This window comes from Pinus tabuliformis, chromosome 2_2 (assembly GCF_031772625.1).
Source record: "Pinus tabuliformis cultivar Carrire ecotype Pingquan chromosome 2_2, CPIR1, whole genome shotgun sequence".
Lineage (NCBI taxonomy): Eukaryota > Viridiplantae > Streptophyta > Pinopsida > Pinales > Pinaceae > Pinus > Pinus tabuliformis.
In genome coordinates, this window is record NC_142300.1 from 654,850,602 (window position 1) to 654,862,732 (window position 12,131).

Sequence of the window (12,131 nt, forward strand, 5' to 3'; positions counted from 1 at the left end):
GAGTTTATTTTGACACCATCTCTTACATTTCTAAGGCTACTACTTGTCTCATTGCAAAAGTATAAGTCTTAGGAGTTATAAGATGGATTGCCACCATACCACCACACCTTGCGTCCTATGGTAATGTTGATCCATGTATTTTTTCATTGTTGTGAGTTCCTTACCCAGTTAATAAACATATTAGCTTTTCACCACTTTGCTAACAAGGTGTACAAAATATTTCTAACTCTTGACTTTAAATTTGTTAACAAATATGGTTTGCCATCGTTCTATAATAATACCTCATGCGTTGAGACCAATACGCCTCAATTGTACGGTGCTAAGCCATGTGACAATGAATTCATGGCTTCATTTTCCCTATTCAACGTTGACCTTCCATGTGATCTGTCAGTATGGGGATGGTTTATATTCATCAACGTGAATCCAATAATGGATATTTTACCTCGGCTTTGGGTTAGGTTACTACTTCCTTCCTCGACTCAGCCGTAAAGCACTCTGCAACTTGAATGATGGTTTCCTCTTCTTTAGTTCTCACACCCTTTGGATTCCTATATTGTTCTTTTTTCAATTGTTAATATATATTCCCTTCATGATAGTTTGGTTCAATTAGAGAATACAAGGGGTTCATAGAGGCTTAATCACTTTTCAGAATGATATGACGATGGAGGTATTAACATGGAACAACCATCCATTTCAATTTCACTCATTTTTCAACTATTACTTAGTTTCTTTGTACTTTTATCTCAAGGCTTAGATGGAATTGATAACTCATAGGGTTTAAAAGTTTCTCATGCAAGTTTGGGGAACTCTAAAGGAGCTTCAACCTTTTATCCATTGGTTTAGATTTTTTCCCATATCGAATAATGGGCTCCTAAACATTTATGGTTAAATTTTGTCAAGAGAGAATAATTTAGTTTTTGGCTTTAACATTTGGTACCATTATTTGTCATGCAAGGGATTTTATTTAAGTAATACAGAGGAGCTTTTATCCATACCCTCACTTATTTCATGCTTTCCCTTGGTTTATTTGGGGGTTATTCAAATTGGGTTCTATATTACTTTTAACTTACCCTCTCTCCTTACACAGATCCTAGGAGGTCAGATTCCATTGCTCGTTCCAGTTGGAATGAATTATCGATAATTTTGAGGGTTGGATTTGATAGGAACAGAATCACGCTCTGTAGGATTTGAACCTACGGCATCAGGTTTTGGAGACCTACGTTCTACCGAACTGAACTAAGAGCGCTTTCTTTAATATTCGGAGATGAAGGAAAAATACCTTTTGTTGATACTCTTAGAGCAAAACACTTTCGCATCTGATACGATTCAATTATTTGATGTTCCCGTCGAATCGATATCAAATGATCTTTCATTCCTTTCTTTCCATAGAAAAGAAGGGAAAGGTAGGGATGACAGGATTTGAACCTGCGACATTTTGTACCCAAAACAAACACGCTACCAAGCTGCGCTACATCCCTTCTAATCATTAGACAATGTTATTTTAATTTTATTTTATAGAATTCGAAATATGTTTCCCACATTTTTCCACCTTCATTTCTCTTCGGTCTCGTGAGTGAAAAGACTTTATACATGTAAGGTCTATTATCTAGGATATCACTATTAATTATGGTGATGAAACATCTTTTTCCTTTTCTATAAATAGGACCACAGCCCGGATCACATTATATATATATTCATCAGTTCCGAGTTTTATCTAGGATTCATAACTATACTATTGATACGGTTGAATCACTTACACATTATGATCAATAAGGAGAATTTACAATGCAAGATCTAAAGACCTATCTTTCCACAGCGCCTGTGTTAGCTATTTTATGCGTCAGTTTTTTAGCCGCCCTATTGATAGAAATCAATCGTTTTTTTCCAGATGGTCTTTTTTTTTCTCTTTCCTTTTTTTAATTTTTTTATTAAAGCCAAGGGAAAAAAGATTGTGCTAGATTGACTTCTCCTACCTCTTGGAGAAATTAGTGCATTCAGCACCTATCCCCTTCCTATCTTAGGAGAAGAAACATTGTCTTCATGAACCGGATTTGGCTCAGGATTACCCATTCAAAATATCCCAGGGTTCCCTGGATTTGGAAGCTATCACTTGGTAGGTTTCCATACCAAGGCTCAATTCGATCAAGTCCGTAGCGTCTACCAATTCCGCCATATCCCCTTCTCGAAGAACAAGATCATACCTTGATTTAATCCTATTATGTAATATCCATCAGCGTTATTCATTGGATATTTGCTCAATATTGGGTGGGAGAAATATCCTCCCCTACTCCCCTACTCCCCTTCTCTCCCCTTCTCTATCTCTACCCCAATCGAATATGACTGGGAATCATTATATTATTTATCCATTTGAAATGCAATGTTATTATCCTCCCCTAGTCGATTTGGAAGAGTGAGTAAAACGATCGATATCAATTGACCCTTACTTCTCCTTTCTTTCCCTTGAAAGAATCTACATTCAAACAATGTTCCGTTGTAATCGTAATCTGGATTGCGTCATTGAATCTGATTCGCGCTATAATCGTTAGGATTCCAAAGGAATCTATGGATCTCACCCCAATGAAATGGGGAGTGATATTCCATCGAGCCTGCTTACCTAAGAGGTTAGAGCATCGCACTTGTAATGCGATGGTCATCGGTTCGATCCCGATAGCTGGCTCTTTTCCGTTCCGTTCCTCTCATTTCCATAATCCACAAAGTTTTGTTAGGATCAAGATGGAATGGAGAATACTCTTACGATCGTTCGTCGGGTCCGTCATGCCATGATCATTTACTCCCAACTAGGAACGGGATGAATGAAATGATTGGAGCTATTAGGATCAATAACAAATTGGAGAAAGATCTTCGTTTTCCATATAAAAGAATTCCAGTAGTACTCATACGGGTTATACTATTCTTTCTTCTTTCTAGCACTATTTGTTAATTGAATAAGGAGTTTCTATGTCCCGTTATCGGGGACCTCGTTTAAAAATAATACGTCGTCTGAAAACTTTACCAGGTCTCACTAGTAAAAGACCCAAAAACAGAAAGGATTCTATGAACCGGTCTTCTTCCAGGAAAATATCTCAATATCGTATCCGGCTAGAAGAAAAACAGAAATTGTGTTTTCATTACGGACTAACGGAGCGACAATTGCTAAAATATGTTCGTATTGCTAGAAGAGCCAAAGGCTCAACGGGTCAGGTCCTATTGCAATTACTTGAAATGCGTTTGGATAATATTCTTTTTCGATTGGGTATGGCTCCCACCATTCCCGGAGCTAGACAATTAGTGAATCATGGACATATCCGGGTCAATGACCATATGGTAGATATACCAAGTTACCCTTGCAAACCTCAAGATGTGATTACTATAAGAGATCAACAAAGATTGAGAGCTATCATTAAGAAGAATATAGATCTGTTCCAGAGGGATAAATTGCCAAATCATTTGACTTTTCATTCCTTACAATATAAAGGATTCATCAATCAAATAATAGATAGTAAATGGATCAATTTGAAGATTAATGAATTGCTGGTCGTAGAGTATTATTCCCGTCAAGCTTGAATCGAGAATGAAATGAAAGAGAGGGGTGGGTTGGTCGCTGGGCATCTGGAAATTATGTTCTTCTCCCTTCTTTTTCCCTTCCCCGAAGGAGACATTTTATAATCCTTACGTACGTTACTTGTTATCCGCGACACTTTTTTTTTATTGCTTCTTAAAATAGTCTTTACTTTTACCATACCACGAACCGATGTTCGTTCTATTTTCTCTATTACAAATAGAGGTAGATTGATCCTGGAATTAGGAAATAGTCCTATTGGGATTCAATAGATTGGAAAAACAATGGATGAGAAGAAAATAGATAGTAGGGCGAAGATACGGAAAGAGAGGGATTCGAACCCTCGGTAAGCAGAAGCCTACATAGCAGTTCCAATGCTACGCCTTGAACCGCTCGGCCATCTTTCCTATGAGATCTCTTGGTTCTAATTAATAAAATGAGTCAATAGCAACTTCCTTACGAAACGAATTCTTTTTGTTCGGGTACGAACAGTTCAATCTTTCGGAAATACATAGATAATAAATAAGGTAATGATTCAATCCCCCCCGGAAAGATGAAAGGACATTTTTTACAACTTCCTCTTATTTTAGGAAATCCTCAATCATCCCGGTTAATCCGACGTATTCGGATCGCCTAATCAATAATTTAAGACAGATTAACTGATCCATTCCATATTATGATAATATATAGATCTGTAGTGATCATCTTATCAATTGTATAAGAACTAATTCTTTGGCAATGATCCTGTGTCATGATGACTATATTTTCCCGATATTCTTTTATCTATATGGATAAAGCACACAATTGCTGGGTAGGCATTTCATCCTCATTATGCAATGCTCGATCGTTTAACTCTTTCTTTGTTCGGATCATAATCGAACTGGACTTCCCGAGTTTACCCAATCTATTATTCTTTCAATACGAGCCTTTTTCCATTATTATTCATGTTACTAATGAACAATTATTCAATTTATTCCCTATCTATTCTAATTTTAAAGAATAGATTGGAATAGATAGAATGAGAACATATTTACGATTGTAAGGAAATCCATTTTATGGTATTGTGCACCAGAAAAAAATTTCGTTCATGGAATCATTTGCGTAAGGGAATGAAGGAAATTATCAAATCTGTAATTGACTATGCCTAGATCTCAGAGAAATGACAATTTTATTGATAAGACCTTCACAATTGTAGCAGATATATTATTGCGAATAATCCCGATGGCTCCGGGGGAGAAAGAAGCATTTACCTATTACAGAGATGGTGTGATTTGATATTTTTCCGTTCTTCTTTTTTGGGGAAAGAAAAGGTAAGGTATTCGGGAATAAAAATTGGGTAAAATAAAACTTACGCTCAGTGAAGGTGAGTTCTGGAGATAGAACAATTCCTTCTGTCGGTCAATGCACCTTTAGATGCTTTCCTCACTTATTTCATGCTTTCCCTTGGTTTATTTGGGGGTTATTCAAATTGGGTTCTATATTACTTTTAACTTACCCTCTCTCCTTACACAGATCAAGATGGAGTTACGATGGTGACTCTTAATAGCATTTCCTAGAACAAGTCTCAATTACAAATATTTACAACAACCTATAGCTAATTTATCAATGTTAGGGTTTTTTCCTTTGTAATTATTCTTTAGAATTACTAAGAATATTTATTGTGAACCCTCTTTGGTTCTTCTTTTACTGCAATGATATTACTCTCTTTTTGGGCCTCCTAACCATTCCTGAACTGCTATAGATTTTACATCATTCCTACAATATTCTTTATGGCTAGCTCTAGGACAACCTAGTCTTGGGTTGCACAAAACTGGTATAGATTTTACATCATTCCTACAATATTCTTTATGGCTAGCTCTAGGACAACCTAGTCTTAGGTTGCACAAAGCCGCAGTTAATGTAAGAACCCTGTTATGATAAAAGCAGTTTTTTTTTTTTTTTAATTGTTATTATTCTATTTGAAAATGAGCTACGATGAGCTATTCATTGAGAACAAGGATGTAAATAAGTAAACAAGATTTTTTTATTTATCTTTTTAGCTGGAAAATTGTGGAGGTAGAAACAAAAGAGTAAAAGATGCTTCCCTGAATTTGAAGTAAATCAGTTTTGAGTCAAATTTCCTAACATAAAATATAAAAAATATATTTACATACTCGGTTGGAGATAAAGACTAAGAAAATCCTTGCAGGAGATAAAAGCATGCTTTTCAAGGAAAAACTAAAGAAAATCCTAGGCTAAGGGGGACACAGATCTCGAGAAGGCAAGACATTGTCAAGGCAAAATCTATGGGAAGAATAATGTTAAAAAGACATTATTGAGCATCAGTAGAGGATGGCGAGGTTAGGCAAGATCATCTTGGCTCAGGGGGAATCAAAATTTAATTCAAGGTTAGGTGGATCGGTGTTTCAGACACACAAATTTTCCAGACTAAACTGTTAGTTTGATGTTACTTTTTCTATCATTATTCTGCACAATGATCGGTATGCTTTGAGCAACTGGAATATCAGAGAGTATTATTAATTTATGCATCATTAGCCAAAAAAAATTTAGTTAGGAGGAAAATGAAAACTTTATACTAGGAAAGTATTTCTGTGATTTACTTAAAGTATTATGAACACTTATGTATTGATGACTTCTACAATATATGTAGGAAAGCACAATTTGTGTGTATCTGGTGTACATGATTGCATGCATTAATACATAGCTAAAATAGGGAAACTGTGTGGTAGCACTCCCTTTATAAGTGGTTGTTCCCTGTATGCTAAAAAATGATATTCTTGCATTTATTAGCTTCTCAAATAAGGAATAGTGGTAGTACAATTTTTATTTTTATTTATTTTTCCAAAAAAAAGGAAAGTCAACAATGAGACTCTATTTATGCCAAAGCATTAGGTGGGAGGGGAGGGTGGGGGCGGATGCTTAGTTTTAATGATGAGGACATTAGCAAATTTTAACCTCACCAGTGCATGGACAAAGTGAGATGAGGTGAGTCAGATGAGGTGAGTCAGATGTGTTTAATAGGTAAACTAAAGCGAAAATACGCATGCCGCTTCTCAAATGAAACCTGGCGAGTAGGGTTTGAGCGCAAGAAAATCCAGTTGAAATAACATGAATCTGTGCACAGGTGAGGGTAGAATAATCTTACCCTATCATAAGCGCAAGTAACATACCTTAACTTCTACACAACAATTAAATTCTTACATAGAATAAATAGATATGAATTAATTACCAATCAAGTGATTTCATATTTAGTACTGTGTATTTATCAAAGTTGCCAGAATTTAATCCTCTCATAATACAACAAAATACAAATGAAACTTACGAGTTAGAGGTGGTAAGTTTCACAACTGGTACTGTTGAGTTGCGTTTTAAATTAAGTATAGATATATAGAAGGTGGTATGGTATACACTCAGAAAGCATAACTTAAAGTTATGGCAAAAGACAATTCTGTACATAGCATGGAAGTCCAATTATATAACTCTCAAAGTATTATAATAGTTTAACCAATTCCAATACTGCTCTATTAATTTCTCAAAATAGGGGAACCTAAATTATATAACCACCAATATTGCACATGATAACAAGAGAGATTGCATGTGAAACAACAACGAGTTCATATGATAACAACAGAAATGTACATAATTGTAGAAAGAACCCAAAGGTATCGAAAGACTATATTAAACAGTCTGCAAAAGATATAATAAGAGAAAGCTAACATTGCAAAAGGTACAATGGAACCATTCACTGATATGTTAATTGTGAGCATAATAGGTATAGGAAATTATAAAGTACTACAACGAAACTACAAATACTCAAATAATACCTTCATAAACATAACCATATATTCTCTATTCACTAAGGCACAATTAACAGTTTATTGCCAAAAAGGAATTATAAAAAGAGAAGAGGATCTCATTTAAATTGCAGGAGTATGTCCCAGATTACTGAAGGAAAATCCAAACCCATTAGTACAGTAAAATCATGATTGGTACATGAACCAATTATTCTAGGCAGTAAGTACAAAGTAAGCAAAGGTAAAATTCACCTTGTGGCGTATCTTTGTAATACAACTTCATAAAATCCAGCAGGGGATTCCATAGAAACATCCTAGGGAACAAAAGTAAATAGTTTCCAATTAACAACAAGACCCTTATAACGGTATCCATTTTGTTTGGATACTTGTTAAACAAACTCGTATCGAGGAAAAGAGAAGTGTCGCGACCTGGAAGCATGGTAAAACCCTGAGGGGGTCGGGACCATGTCCATTTCAAGGACCCAAGAATCCATCTTGGCAGGAATTCCATAAGAAACAAAAAGAAAATATTTAACATCTGTTGAAATCAACAGGCATAATGAAACCCTTATTTTTGAACTTGCAGTTGCAGTAAGGCGCCGAGAAGGAAGGGGTTCGAACCACATAACGAACTTGGAGGAAGTCGAGCACTAGCTTAGAATTTGGGTAACCAAGATAAATGACACATTGGTGGGATAGGATGTCGAGGAGTACCTACACTTTTTCACAACCAGAGAGAGGAATTAGTTTGTAGGAACCATAATACAATTAAAACAATTAAATGATACCCCGTAACTCTAAAAACAAAGCCATAGAAAGTATAGCCATACCTGCACCAGGGAGCACGACTGAGGTAGTCTAGAGATGATTGAACATGGACATCATAGATCACAAATAAAAGTGGTCAATGGGAGAATAAAAGTAGTGGGTATGCACAAAGAAGCATTGATAGGCAACCATAGATGACTGGGAAGAACCTTACTGCAATTCTCTAAGGGATGAAAATGGTTGCGAATGAGACTCTTGAGTCCTTGCCCTATGCTTCCAATGAAAGCTTTCCCAAACCTCTGCATATGCAAGGTACTGTCAGTCTGTTAGGTGGAAATGAACACAAGAAACCAAAAGAAATTGAGATTTAAAATAAGGGTTTACCTATACTGAATGAAAGACCCTTGTCGAGTGGAATTGTTACTCCTTGTTGGCTTCGCTCTGGTGATGAGTAGCAGGTTCCAATGATAGACCAATCAGAACTTTAGTTCCATAGGAGAAAAATTACATGAGTGACCATGAGCTCGATTGTGGATGGTGGAAACCATAGCAGATAGGGAATAGGGCGACAACCGTAGCATTTGGTGAACATAGAACAAGGGTTTTGGCATAAGCCATCGAGAACGAGCTCTCACACTCCAGAAACAGAGCGTCTAACTGAGTGAGGGCATAACAAGCACAGTGGGAGGTTAGGGTTCGGGTGAAGCGAAGCTCACCATAGATATGAAACCTCAAAATAGAGACCATTGATGTCCGAACTCCCTAGCAAGGATAGAGGCCATGTGTCTGAGTGCAATAGCACATGGGATAGGGTATGTGGAGTGAGTTGGAGGAAGAAGGTAGGTGTGAAAGAACAACTGTCACGAGGAGCAGATTCTAGGTAAGGGATGGTGAGTACTGGCACCTAAACGGTATTAATTCCAGTCATTAAAGGGATACATTAATACTTCAACCAATAACAATAGTATTTAATCAATCACCCATAACATTTTTCCAGAAAACCATGTTGTAACAAAAATTTGAACTATGTAAATAAAAAAATAAAGCCACTCGACCAAGGGAGTAACCCCATGAGCATAACAAAATCTCCAGGTTTAGAACTTTAATATAAACTATGTTAACAATGTGCTTCACTTATAACAGTTGGTAAGAGGTGAAATGTAATAGTGTGGTGGTCCTAGCTTCTCCAACCAAAAGGATAACATAAGTATAGATGGAAAATGTACAATAACGCCTAACATGCACATAGGATTAACATGATAGTCATATCTATTGCTTAGTAGAGTGTCACATATTTATAAAGAACACATCATGAAATCAATGTAAGCAAGTAACAAAGGATTTCAATCAATAATACAATTCAACCATGCTGCCACTAATCCTTATCACACTATATATCTATATATATATATATATATATATATATATATCCATGACAAGTAGTATTAGAGCCCAGATTTCTGCACTGAGCCTGAGGAGAGGCCCCATCACTAGTTACTGTGTGCACATGATTAACATTAAAAGAGAATTTTCTGACATTAGTTGGGTTGTTTTGTAGTAACTAGAGTTGAAGCCGAGTATGGTGCAATCATGGAGAACTCTCCTCCAGCTATTACTGGTGGGGAAGATTTGTATGTGGAGCTAGGGAAGGTAGCACTCCATTACCTTCCCAACTTGTGGATCTAGTAAAGGATATGCAATAGGAAATAGTGCAGCTCTGGAATAGTAATGAGTGAATCTTGAAGGAAAGTCAGGAGCAGGAAAAGTTGACTGGGGAGTGGATTGCAAAATCCAATCACAAAAGTGTGGAGACTAAGGGGTTTAAAAAGAAAAAGAATGGGACGGAATCTGAAAAGTTTGACAGTGGAGAGGATTCAGATCGTAGCGCCCCAAAATGACATAGGGGAAAGAAGAAAATGGAGTTACAAGGGGAATTTAGGAAGATCAAAACCCCTACGTTTGACAGGGAAAAAGAGGAGGATGCAGAAGCATGGTTGTTGAACATGATTAAGTACTTCTAGGTATATGAATATGAAATTAATTTAAAGGCATGCCTGGCTATTTATCAGCTGCAGGGAAAAGCTACTCTATGGTGGGAGGAGGTGAAAAGTGTGCAACTGTTAGATAAAAAGACAATTTCTTGGGAGGAATTCTAGAAACAATTCAAGTCATGCTACCTTAGTGAGCACTACTATGATGACTGGGCCAAAGAATTCCATGAATTAAGGTTGGGATAATTGTCTATGGACGAATTCGTGGCTAATTTCACAAACCTGCTGAGGTATGTACCATACCTTAAGGAGGAGAAGGAAAAAATACAACAATTCTTAAACTATTTACCAGCTTCATACAAGGAGAGAATTGAGTTTGATAATCCAAAGACTATGGATGAAGTGGTGAGGAAGGCTAGGTTATGTTATCAACAATTCAAGATTAAAAGTGAAAGTGGCAAATCATGGAAAAGTAAAGACAACACCAAAATGGGAGGGGAAATGAAAAGAAAAAAACCTTACTACCTCAATAACTTCGGTAAGGATCATCAAAAGAATAAATTGAACAAAGGGAATGCACCCCCACCTGCACAATCATATACAGGCTCAAGAACCACTGAACTAAACAACAAGGAAAATAACAGTGGGAAAGAAAGGGAATCATTGAAATGTTGGGGCTGCAGAGAGCCACATTTGCTGAGGGACTGCCCACACAATCCCAGGTCTGTTCAAAACATTCAGGTTGTTCATGAGGCAACCACTATGAATGACATTGCTCAAAATATTCCTAGAATCAACGCAGCTTTGGAGAACCGACAAGCAGAGCACCAGTCTACTATGCTGGAAATTGAAGGTAATATACTAAACCAACATGTGTATGTTTTAATTGATCCGGGGGCTAGTTTAAGTTACATCAGCCCCCAAATTGTGGAAAAGTGTAAGTTGGAAACCAAAAAATTCAGAAACACATGACTAGTTTAGTTAGCAACAGGAATTAAAGGAAAGTAACCAGCCAAGTAAAACAATGTCTGTTAAATTTAAATAGGTATCATATAGTGGCAGATTTAAATATTATTTCCTTAGGATCCTATGATCTTTTAATAGGAATGGATTGGTTAGAAAGGAAAGACACTTTTATAAAATGTCTAGAAAAAATAGTTACATGTGTTAGTCATGACATGCACACTAGGGTAATTAAGGGAAATCCAAAACAAGTGTTGGTTCAACAAATTTTAGCCTTACAACTAAAAGGAAGTGTCAGAAAAGGTTGCCAACTATACCTAGTACAGGTGGAAACCAATGATCAACTAACTGAAAAAGGAAGTTTAGAGACATTATTGGTCATAAAGAATTTCCATATGTGTTTACAGAAGAAATTTCTAGGCTACCCCCACATTGGAACATAGATTTTACTATTGATTTAGTACCCAGAGTTGTCCCTATGTCTAGAGCCCCATATCATATGAGTACCCCGGAGCTGCTAGAATTGAAAATGATGTTATAGGAACTGTTGCATAAAGGTTATATTAGATCTAGAGTTTCACCATGGGGGTCACCTGTACTGTTTGTTAAAAAGAAAGATGGCACATTCAAAATGTGCATTGATTATCGCCAACTGAACAAATTAACCATTAAAAACAAATACCCCCTACCACAGATTGATGATCTGTTTGACCAAGTGACGGGGGCAACAATTTTTTCAAAGATTGATTTGCGAATTGGTTATCAACAATTACGCATAAAAGATGAAGATATTCTTAAAAAAAAATTTAGAACTCGGTATGATTATTATGAATTTGTGGTGCTACCTTTTGGTCTCACCAATGCACCTGCAACCTTCATGTGCCTGATGAATAACGTACTCCACAAGTTTCTTAACCAGTTGTATTAGTTTTCATTGATGACATTTTAGTATACTCTAGGAATGAAGAAGAAAACCAGGAACATCTTAGACTAGTGTTACATCCATTAAGGGAACATCAATTGTATGTGAAAAGAAGTGTGAATTTTATAAAATCG

At 36.4% G+C, this 12,131-nt stretch overlaps 1 long non-coding RNA gene and 3 other non-coding genes across 4 annotated transcripts; all 4 read right to left on the minus strand.

The window, feature by feature from the left end:
- Positions 1-1,172: 1,172 nt before the first annotated feature.
- On the minus strand, positions 1,173-1,246 carry TRNAW-CCA (transfer RNA tryptophan (anticodon CCA)). The gene has a single exon. It is a non-coding gene; the product is annotated as a tRNA-Trp (tRNA).
- A 158-nt stretch (positions 1,247-1,404) lies between these two features.
- TRNAP-UGG (transfer RNA proline (anticodon UGG)) lies at positions 1,405-1,478 on the minus strand. Its single transcript has one exon. It is a non-coding gene; the product is annotated as a tRNA-Pro (tRNA).
- Positions 1,479-3,879: 2,401 nt separating this feature from the next.
- On the minus strand, positions 3,880-3,966 carry TRNAS-GGA (transfer RNA serine (anticodon GGA)). The gene has a single exon. It is a non-coding gene; the product is annotated as a tRNA-Ser (tRNA).
- A 3,825-nt stretch (positions 3,967-7,791) lies between these two features.
- LOC149194321 (uncharacterized) lies at positions 7,792-9,041 on the minus strand. The gene is made up of 4 exons (XR_016255063.1): positions 8,506-9,041; positions 8,336-8,420; positions 8,184-8,211; positions 7,792-8,067 (listed from the first exon to the last, which is right to left on the minus strand). It is a non-coding gene; the product is annotated as an uncharacterized LOC149194321 (long non-coding RNA).
- Positions 9,042-12,131: the final 3,090 nt, after the last annotated feature.